The sequence below is a fragment of the Anthonomus grandis genome, chromosome 11, assembly GCF_022605725.1.
Source record: "Anthonomus grandis grandis chromosome 11, icAntGran1.3, whole genome shotgun sequence".
Taxonomy (NCBI): Eukaryota; Metazoa; Arthropoda; class Insecta; order Coleoptera; family Curculionidae; genus Anthonomus; species Anthonomus grandis.
In genome coordinates this window covers 8,840,903-8,851,900 of record NC_065556.1, presented here as the reverse complement: position 1 = coordinate 8,851,900, position 10,998 = coordinate 8,840,903, and positions in this window count along the sequence as shown.

Genomic DNA, 10,998 nt, shown 5'->3' with positions numbered 1-10,998 from the left:
TTACATTTACTATTTCGCATATACAAGATAGCCAAATGATGTTTTTTACGGTTTGAACATAACCAGAATTAAGAAAATATAATTACTAATAGCGTTAACGATTGTTCCGATTTAATTTTAATTTAATTTTTAGATATAAATTAAATAACCCTAAATGATTTTTAAAAATATTTTAATGAATTGTGTTTAAAAAAAATAGTCATATATCACTCAATTACGGTTGTCTATTATTCAAATATAATTTAAAATTATTATTATTTAGGTTATACAAGATGACTCAAATGAACCTTTTTATGTTTTGGACATAACCAGGATAAAGAAAATCGATTACTATTACCTATAGCTATTGTTCCTATATGATTTCAATTTAATTTTTAGATATAATTTGTTTAACCCTAAATGATTTTTAAAAATATTTTAATGTATTGTGTTAAAAAAAAATAGTAATATCTCACTCAATTACGGTTATCTATTATTCAAATTTATTTTAAAATTAATATTTAGGTTATACAAGATGACTCAAATGATCCTTTTTAAGTTTTGGACATAACCAGGGTTAAGAAAATAGAACAATTAATCATTATAGCGATGCCCGATTTGATTCCAATTTAATTTTTGAAGTTCATTTGATGTACTGTAAATTATTTTTAAAATTTTTCTTATGAATTGTTTAAAAAAAAAATAATCATATCTCACTCTATTACTGTTATCTTTTATTCGAATATAATTTACATTTACTATTTCGCATATACAAGACAGCCAAATGATGTTTTTTTACTGTTTGAATACAACCAGAATTGGGAAAATATAATAAATAATAGAGTTAACGATTTAATTTTTAGATATAATTTGATTAACCCTAAATGATTTTTAAAAATATTTTAATGTATTGTGTTTAAAAAAAAATAGTCATATCTCACTCAATTACGGTTATCTATTATTCAAATTTATTTTAAAATTAATATTTAGGTTATACAATATGACCCAAATGATCCTTTTTAAATTTTGGACATAACCAGGGTTAAGAAAATAGAACAATTAATCATTATAGCAATATCCGATTTGATTCCAATTTAATTTTTAAAGTTCATTTGATGTACTCTAAATTATTTTTAAAATTTTTCTTATGAATTGTTTAAAAAAAAAATAATCATATCTCACTCTATTACTGTTATCTTTTATTCGAATATAATTTACATTTACTATTTCGCATATACAAGACAGCCAAATGATGTTTTTTTACTGTTTGAATACAACCAGAATTGGGAAAATATAATAAATAATAGAGTTAACGATTTAATTTTTAGATATAATTTGATTAACCCTAAATGATTTTTAAAAATATTTTAATGTATTGTGTTTAAAAAAAAATAGTCATATCTCACTCAATTACGGTTATCTATTATTCAAATTTATTTTAAAATTAATATTTAGGTTATACAATATGACCCAAATGATCCTTTTTAAATTTTGGACATAACCAGGGTTAAGAAAATAGAACAATTAATCATTATAGCAATATCCGATTTGATTCCAATTTAATTTTTGAAGTTCATTTGATGTACTGTAAATTATTTTAAAAAATTTTTCTTATGAATTGTTTTTAAAAAAAATAATTATATCGCACTCTATTACGGTTATCTATTATTCGAATAGAATTTAAATTTACTATTTCGCATATACAAGGTAGCCAAATGATGTTTTTTACGGTTTGAACACAACCAGAATTAAGAAAATATAATAACTGATAGCGTTAAAAATCTTTAATAATAACCGTACTAACAATCGTTCCGTTATAATTTTAATTTAATTTTTAGATATAATTTGAATAACCCTAAATAATTTTTAAAAATAATTTTATGTATTATGTTTTAAAAAAATAGTAATATCTCACTCAATTACGGTTATCTATTATTCAAATTTATTTTAAAATTAATATTTAGGTTATACAAGATGACTCAAATGATCCTTTTTAAGTTTTGGACATAACCAGGGTTAAGAAAATAGAACAATTAATCATTATAGCAATGTCCGATTTGATTCCAATTTAATTTTTAAAGTTCATTTGATGTACTCTAAATTATTTTTAAAATTTTTCTAATGAATTATTTTAAAAAAAAATTATTATATCTTACTCTTTTACTGTTATTTATTATTCGAATATAATTTACATTTACGGTTTGAACACAACCAGAATTAAGAAAATATAATAACTAATAGCGTTAACGATTGTTCCGATTTAATTTTAAATTAATTTTTAGATATAATTTGAATAACCCTAAATAATTTTTTAACATTTTTTAATGTATTGTGTTTAAAAAGAATAGTCGTATCTCACTCAATTACGGTTATCTATTATTCAAATTAATATAAAAATTAATATTTAGGTTATACAAGATGACTCAAATGATCCTTTTTAAGTTTTGGACATAACCAGGGTTAAGAAAATAGAACAATTAATCAGTATAGCATTGTCCGATATGATTTCAATTTAATTTTTAGATATAATTTGTTTAACCCTAAATAATTTTTTAACATTTTTTAATGTATTGTGTTTAAAAAGAATAGTCGTATCTCACTCAATTACGGTTATCTATTATTCAAATTAATTTTGAAATTAATATTTAGGTTATACAAGATGACTCAAATGATCCTTTTTAAGTTTTGGACATAACCAGGGTTAAGAAAATAGAACGATTAATCATTATAGCGATGCCCGGTTTGATTCCAATTTAATTTTTGAAGTTCATTTAATGTACTCTAAATTATTTTTTAAATTTTTCTTATGAATTGTTTTTTAAAAAAAATTTTAAATCTCACTCTATTACTGTTATTTATTTACATTTACTATTTCGCATATACAAGATAGCCAAATGATGTTTTTTACGGTTTGAACATAACCAGAATTAAGAAAATATAATTACTAATAGCGTTAACGATTGTTCCGATTTAATTTTAATTTAATTTTTAGATATAAATTAAATAACCCTAAATGATTTTTAAAAATATTTTAATGAATTGTGTTTAAAAAAAATAGTCATATATCACTCAATTACGGTTGTCTATTATTCAAATATAATTTAAAATTATTATTATTTAGGTTATACAAGATGACTCAAATGAACCTTTTTATGTTTTGGACATAACCAGGATAAAGAAAATCGATTACTATTACGTATAGCTATTGTTCCTATATGATTTCAATTTAATTTTTAGATATAATTTGTTTAACCCTAAATGATTTTTAAAAATATTTTAATGTATTGTGTTAAAAAAAAATAGTCATATCTCACTCAATTACGGTTATCTATTATTCAAATTTATTTTAAAATTAATATTTAGGTTATACAATATGACCCAAATGATCCTTTTTAAATTTTGGACATAACCAGGGTTAAGAAAATAGAACAATTAATCATTTTAGCAATATCCGATCTGATTCCAATTTAATTTTTGAAGTTCATTTGATGTACTGTAAATTATTTTAAAAAATTTTTCTTATGAATTGTTTTTAAAAAAAATAATTATATCGCACTCTATTACGGTTATCTATTATTCGAATAGAATTTAAATTTACTATTTCGCATATACAAGGTAGCCAAATGATGTTTTTTACGGTTTGAACACAACCAGAATTAAGAAAATATAATAACTGATAGCGTTAAAAATCTTTAATAATAACCGTACTAACAATCGTTCCGTTATAATTTTAATTTAATTTTTAGATATAATTTGAATAACCCTAAATAATTTTTAAAAATAATTTTATGTATTATGTTTTAAAAAAATAGTAATATCTCACTCAATTACGGTTATCTATTATTCAAATTTATTTTAAAATTAATATTTAGGTTATACAAGATGACTCAAATGATCCTTTTTAAGTTTTGGACATAACCAGGGTTAAGAAAATAGAACAATTAATCATTATAGCAATGTCCGATTTGATTCCAATTTAATTTTTAAAGTTCATTTGATGTACTCTAAATTATTTTTAAAATTTTTCTAATGAATTATTTTTAAAAAAAATTATTATATCTCACTCTTTTACTGTTATTTATTATTCGAATATAATTTACATTTACGGTTTGAACACAACCAGAATTAAGAAAATATAATAACTAATAGTGTTAACGATTGTTCCGATTTAATTTTAAATTAATTTTTAGATATAATTTGAATAACCCTAAATAATTTTTAAAAATAATTTTATGTATTATGTTTAAAAAAAATAGTAATATCTCACTCAATTACGGTTATCTATTATTCAAATTTATTTTAAAATTAATATTTAGGTTATACAAGATGACTTAAATGATCCTTTTTAAGTTTTGGACATAACCAGGGTTAAGAAAATAGAACAATTAATCATTATAGCAATGTCCGATTTGATTCCAATTTAATTTTTAAAGTTCATTTGATGTACTCTAAATTATTTTTAAAATTTTTCTAATGAATTATTTTAAAAAAAAATTATTATATCTTACTCTTTTACTGTTATTTATTATTCGAATATAATTTACATTTACGGTTTGAACACAACCAGAATTAAGAAAATATAATAACTAATAGCGTTAACGATTGTTCCGATTTAATTTTAAATTAATTTTTAGATATAATTTGAATAACCCTAAATAATTTTTTAACATTTTTTAATGTATTGTGTTTAAAAAGAATAGTCGTATCTCACTCAATTACGGTTATCTATTATTCAAATTAATATAAAAATTAATATTTAGGTTATACAAGATGACTCAAATGATCCTTTTTAAGTTTTGGACATAACCAGGGTTAAGAAAATAGAACAATTAATCAGTATAGCATTGTCCGATATGATTTCAATTTAATTTTTAGATATAATTTGTTTAACCCTAAATAATTTTTTAACATTTTTTAATGTATTGTGTTTAAAAAGAATAGTCGTATCTCACTCAATTACGGTTATCTATTATTCAAATTAATTTTGAAATTAATATTTAGGTTATACAAGATGACTCAAATGATCCTTTTTAAGTTTTGGACATAACCAGGGTTAAGAAAATAGAACGATTAATCATTATAGCAATGTCCGATTTGATTCCAATTTAATTTTTAAAGTTCATTTGATGTACTCTAAATTATTTTTAAAATTTTTCTAATGAATTATTTTTAAAAAAAATTATTATATCTCACTCTTTTACTGTTATTTATTATTCGAATATAATTTACATTTACGGTTTGAACACAACCAGAATTAAGAAAATATAATAACTAATAGTGTTAACGATTGTTCCGATTTAATTTTAAATTAATTTTTAGATATAATTTGAATAACCCTAAATAATTTTTAAAAATAATTTTATGTATTATGTTTAAAAAAAATAGTAATATCTCACTCAATTACGGTTATCTATTATTCAAATTTATTTTAAAATTAATATTTAGGTTATACAAGATGACTTAAATGATCCTTTTTAAGTTTTGGACATAACCAGGGTTAAGAAAATAGAACAATTAATCATTATAGCAATGTCCGATTTGATTCCAATTTAATTTTTAAAGTTCATTTGATGTACTCTAAATTATTTTTAAAATTTTTCTTATGAATTGTTTTTTAAAAAAATTATTATATCTCAGTCTATTACTGTTATCTATTATTCGAATATGATTTAAATTTACTATTTCGCATATACAGGATAGCCAAATGATATTTTTTACGGTTTGAACACAACCAGAATTAAAAAAATATAATAAATAATAGCGTTAACGATTGTTCCGATTTAATTTTTGATATAATTTGATTAACCCTAAATGATTTTTTAAAATATTTTGATGTATTGTTTTTAAAAAAAATAGTCATATCTCATTTAATTACGGTTATCTATTATTCAAATTTATTTTAAAATTAATATTTAAGTTATACAAGATGACCCAAATGATCCTTTTTAAATTTTGAACATAACCAGGGTTAAGAAAATAGAACAATTAATGATTATAGCATCGTCCGATATGATTTCAATTTAATTTTTGAAGTTCATTTGATTTACTGTAAATTATTTTTAAAATTTTTCTTATGAATTGTTTTTTAAAAAAATTTTTAAATCTCACTCTATTACTGTTATTTATTTACATTTACTATTTCGCATATACAAGATAGCCAAATTATGTTTTTTACGGTTTGAACATAACCAGAATTAAGAAAATATAATTACTAATAGCGTTAACGATTGTTCCGATTTAATTTTAATTTAATTTTTAGATATAATTTAAATAACCCTAAATGATTTTTAAAAATATTTTAATGAATTGTGTTTAAAAAAAATAGTCATATCTCACTCATTTACGGTTATCTATTATTCAGATATAATTTAAAATTATTATTTAGGTTATACAAGATGAGTCAAATGATCCTTTTTATGTTTTGGATATAACCAGGATAAAGAAAATTGATTACTATTACCTATAGCTATTGTTCCTATATGATTATAATTTAATTTTTAGATATAATTTGTTTAACCCTAAATAATTTTTAAAAATTTTTTAATGTATTGTGTTTTAAAAAAATAGTCATATCTCCAGTTATCTATTATTCAAATTTATTTTAAAATTAATATTTATGTTATACAATATGACTCAAATGATCCTTTTTAAGTTTTGGACATAACCAGGGTTAAGAAAATCAAACGATTAATCATTATGGCATTGTCCGATTTGATTCCAATTTAATTTTTGCAGTTCATTTGATTTACTGTAAATTATTTTTAAAATTTTTCTTATGAATTGTTTTTAAAAAAAAATAATTATATCTCACTCTATTACTGTTATCTATTATTCGAATATGATTTAAATTTACTATTTCACATATACAAGATAGCCAAATGATGTTTTCTACGGTTTGAACACAACCAGAACTAAGAAAATATAATAAATAATAGCGTTAACGATTGTTCCGATATGATTTCATTTTGATTTTTAGATATTATTTGATTAACCCTAAATGATTTTTAAAAATATGTTAATGTATTGTGTTTAAAAAAAATAGTCATATCTCACTCAATTACGGTTATCTATTATTCAAATTTATTTTAAAATTAATATTTAATTTATACAAGATGACCCACATGATCCTTTTTAAATTTTGGACATAACCAGGGTTAAGAAAATAGAACAAATAATCATTATAGCATTGTCCGATTTGATTGCAATTTAATTTTTGAAGTTCATTTGATGTACTCTAAATTATTTTTACAATTTTTCTTATAAATTGTTTTTTATAAAAAATATTATATCGGACTCTATTACTGTTATTTATTATTCGAATATAATTTACATTTACTATTTCGCATATACGAGATAGCCAAATGATGTTTTTTATGGTTTGAACACAACCAGAATTAAGAAAATATAATAACTCTTAGCGCTAACGATTGTTCCGATTTAATTTTAAATTAATTCTTAGATATAATTTGATTAACCCTAAATGATTTTTAAAAATATTTTGATGTATTTTGTTTAAAGAAGAAAGTCATATCTCACTCAATTACGATTATCTATTATTCAAATATATTTTAAAATTATTATTTAGGTTATACAAGATGACTCAAATGATCCTTTTCATGTTTTTGACATAACCAGGATAAAGAAAATCTATTACTATTATCTCTAACTATTGTTCCGATATGATTTTAATTTAATTTTTAGATATAATTTGTTTAAGCCTAAATAATTTTTTAATGTATTGTGTTTAAAAAAAATAGTCATATCTCACTCAATAACGGTTATCTATTATTCAAATTTATTTTTAAATTAATATTTAGGTTATACAAGATGACCCAAATGATCCTTTTTAAGGTTTCGACATAACCAGGGTTAAGAAAATAGAACGATTAATCGTTATAGCATTGTCCGATTTGATTCCAATTTAATTTTTGAAGCTCATTTGATTTACTGTAAATTATTTTTAAAATTTTTCTTATGAATTGTTTTTTAAATAAATAATTATATCTCACTCTATTACTGTTATCTATTATTCGAATATGATTTAAATTTACTATTTTGCATATACAGGATAGCCAAATGATATTCTTTATGGTTTGAATACAACCAGAATTAAGAAAATATAATAACTCTTAGCGTTAACGAGTGTTCCGATTTAATTTTAAATTAATTTTTAGATATAATTTGATTAACCCTAAATGATTTTTAAAAATATTTTAATGTATTGTGTTTAAAAAAAAATAGTTATATCTCACTCAATTACAGTTATCTATGTTTCAAATTTATTTTAAAATTAATATTTAGGTTATACAAGATGACTCAAATAATCCTTTTTAAGTTTTGAACATAACCAGGGTTAAGAAAATAGAACAAATAATCATTATAGCATTGTCCGATTTGATTGCAATTTAATTTTTAGATATAATTTGTTTAACCCTAAATAATTTTTAAAATTTTTTTAATGTATTGTGTTTTAAAAAAATAGTCATATCTCAATCAATTACGGTTATCTATTATTCAAATTAATTTTAAAATTAATATTTAGGTTATACAAAATGACCCAAATGATCCTTTTTAAGTTTTGGACATAACCAGGAATAAGAAAATAGAACGATTAATCATTATAGCATTGTCCGATATGATTTCAATTTAATTTTTAAAGTTCATTTAATGTACTCTAAATTATTTTTAAAATTATTTTTAAATTTCTTATGAATTGTTCTTAAAAAAAAATTATTATATCCCACTCTATTACTGTTATTTATTATTCGAATATAATTAACATTTACTATTTCGTATATACGAGATAGCCAAATGATGTTTTTTATGGTTTGAACACAACCAGAATTAAGAAAATATAATAACTATTAGCGTTAACGATTGTTCCGATTTAATTTTAAATTAATTTTTAGATATAATTTGATTAACCCTAAATGATTTTTAAAAATATTTTGATGTATTGTGTTTAAAGAAAAAAGTCATATCTCACTCAATTACGGTTATCTATTATTCAAATATAATTTAAAATTATTATTTAGGTTATACAAGATGACTCAAATGATCCTTTTTAAGTTTTGGACATAACCAGGGTTAAGCAAATAGAACGATTAATCATTATAGCATTGTCCGATTTGATTCCAATTTAATTTTTGAAGCTCATTTGATTTACTGTAAATTATTTTTTTAATTTTTCTTATGAACTGTTTTTTGAAAAAATAATTATATCTCACTCTATTACTATTATCTATTATTCGAATATGATTTAAATTTACTAATTCGCATATACAGGATAGCCAAATGATATTCTTTACGGTTTGAACACAACCAGAATTAAGAAAATATAATAACTAATAGCGTTAACGATTGTTCCGATTTAATTTTAATTTAGTTTTTAGATATAATTTGATTAACCCTAAATGATTTTTAAAAATATTTTAATGTATTGTGTTTAAAAAAAATAGTCATATCTCACTCAATTACGGTTATCTATTATTCAAATATAATTTAAAATTAATATTTAGGTTATACAAGATGACCCAAATGATCCTTTTTATGTTTTGAATATAGCCAGGATTAAGAAAATAGAACGATTAATCATTATAGCATTGTCCGTTTTGATTCCAATTTAATTTTTGAAGCTCATTTGATTTACTGTAAATTGTTTTTAAACTTTTTCTTATGAAAAATAATTATATCTCACTCTATTACTGTTATCTATTATTCGAATATGATTTAAATTTACTATTTCGCATATACAAGATAGCCAAATGATGTTTTTTATGGTTTGAACACAACCAGAATTAAGAAAATATAATAACTCTTAGCGTTAACGATTGTTCCGATTTAATTTTAAATTAATTATTAGATATAATTTGATTAACCCTAAATGATTTTTCAAAATATTTTAATGAATTGTGTTTAAAAAAAATAGTCATATATCACTCAATTACGGTTGTCTATTATTCAAATATAATTTAAAATTATTATTATTTATTATTTATTAATTATATCTCACTCTATTACTGTTATCTATTGAATTACTGTTATCTATTGTTTGAATATGATTTAAGTTTACTATTTCACATGTACAGGATAGTCAAATGATGTTCTTTACGGTTTGAACACAACCAGATTTAAGAAAATATAATAACTAATAGCGTTATCCTTTTTAAGTTTTAGACATAACTAGGGTTAAGAAAATAGAACGATTAATCATTATAGCATTGTCCGATTTGATTCCAATTTAATTTTTGAAGCTCATTTGATTTACTGTAAATTATTTTTAAAATTTTTCTTATGAACTGTTTTTTGAAAAAATAATTATATCTCACTCTATTACTATTATCTATTATTCGAATATGATTTAAATTTACTAGTTCGCATATACAGGATAGCCAAATGATATTCTTTACGGTTTGAACACAACCAGAATTAAGAAAATATAATAACTCTTAGCGTTAACGATTGTTCCGATTTAATTTTAAATTAATTATTAGATATAATTTGATTAACCCTAAATGATTTTTCAAAATATTTTAATGAATTGTGTTTAAAAAAAATAGTCATATATCACTCAATTACGGTTGTCTATTATTCAAATATAATTTAAAATTATTATTATTTAGGTTATACAAGATGACTCAAATGAACCTTTTTATGTTTTGGACATAACCAGGATAAAGAAAATCGATTACTATTACCTATAGCTATTGTTCCGATATGATTTCAATTTAATTTTTAGATATAATTTGTTTAACCCTAATAATAATTTTTTTAAATTTTTTAATGTATTGTGTTTTAAAAAAATAGTCATATCTCACTCAATTACGGTTATCTATTATTCAAATTAATTTTAAAATTAATATTTAGGATATACAAAATGACCCAAATGATCCTTTTTAAGTTTTGGACATATCCAGGGTTAAGAAAATAGAACAATTAATCATTATAGCATTGTCCGATATGATTTCAATTTAATTTTTAAAGTTCATTTAATGTACTCTAAATTATTTTCAAAATTTT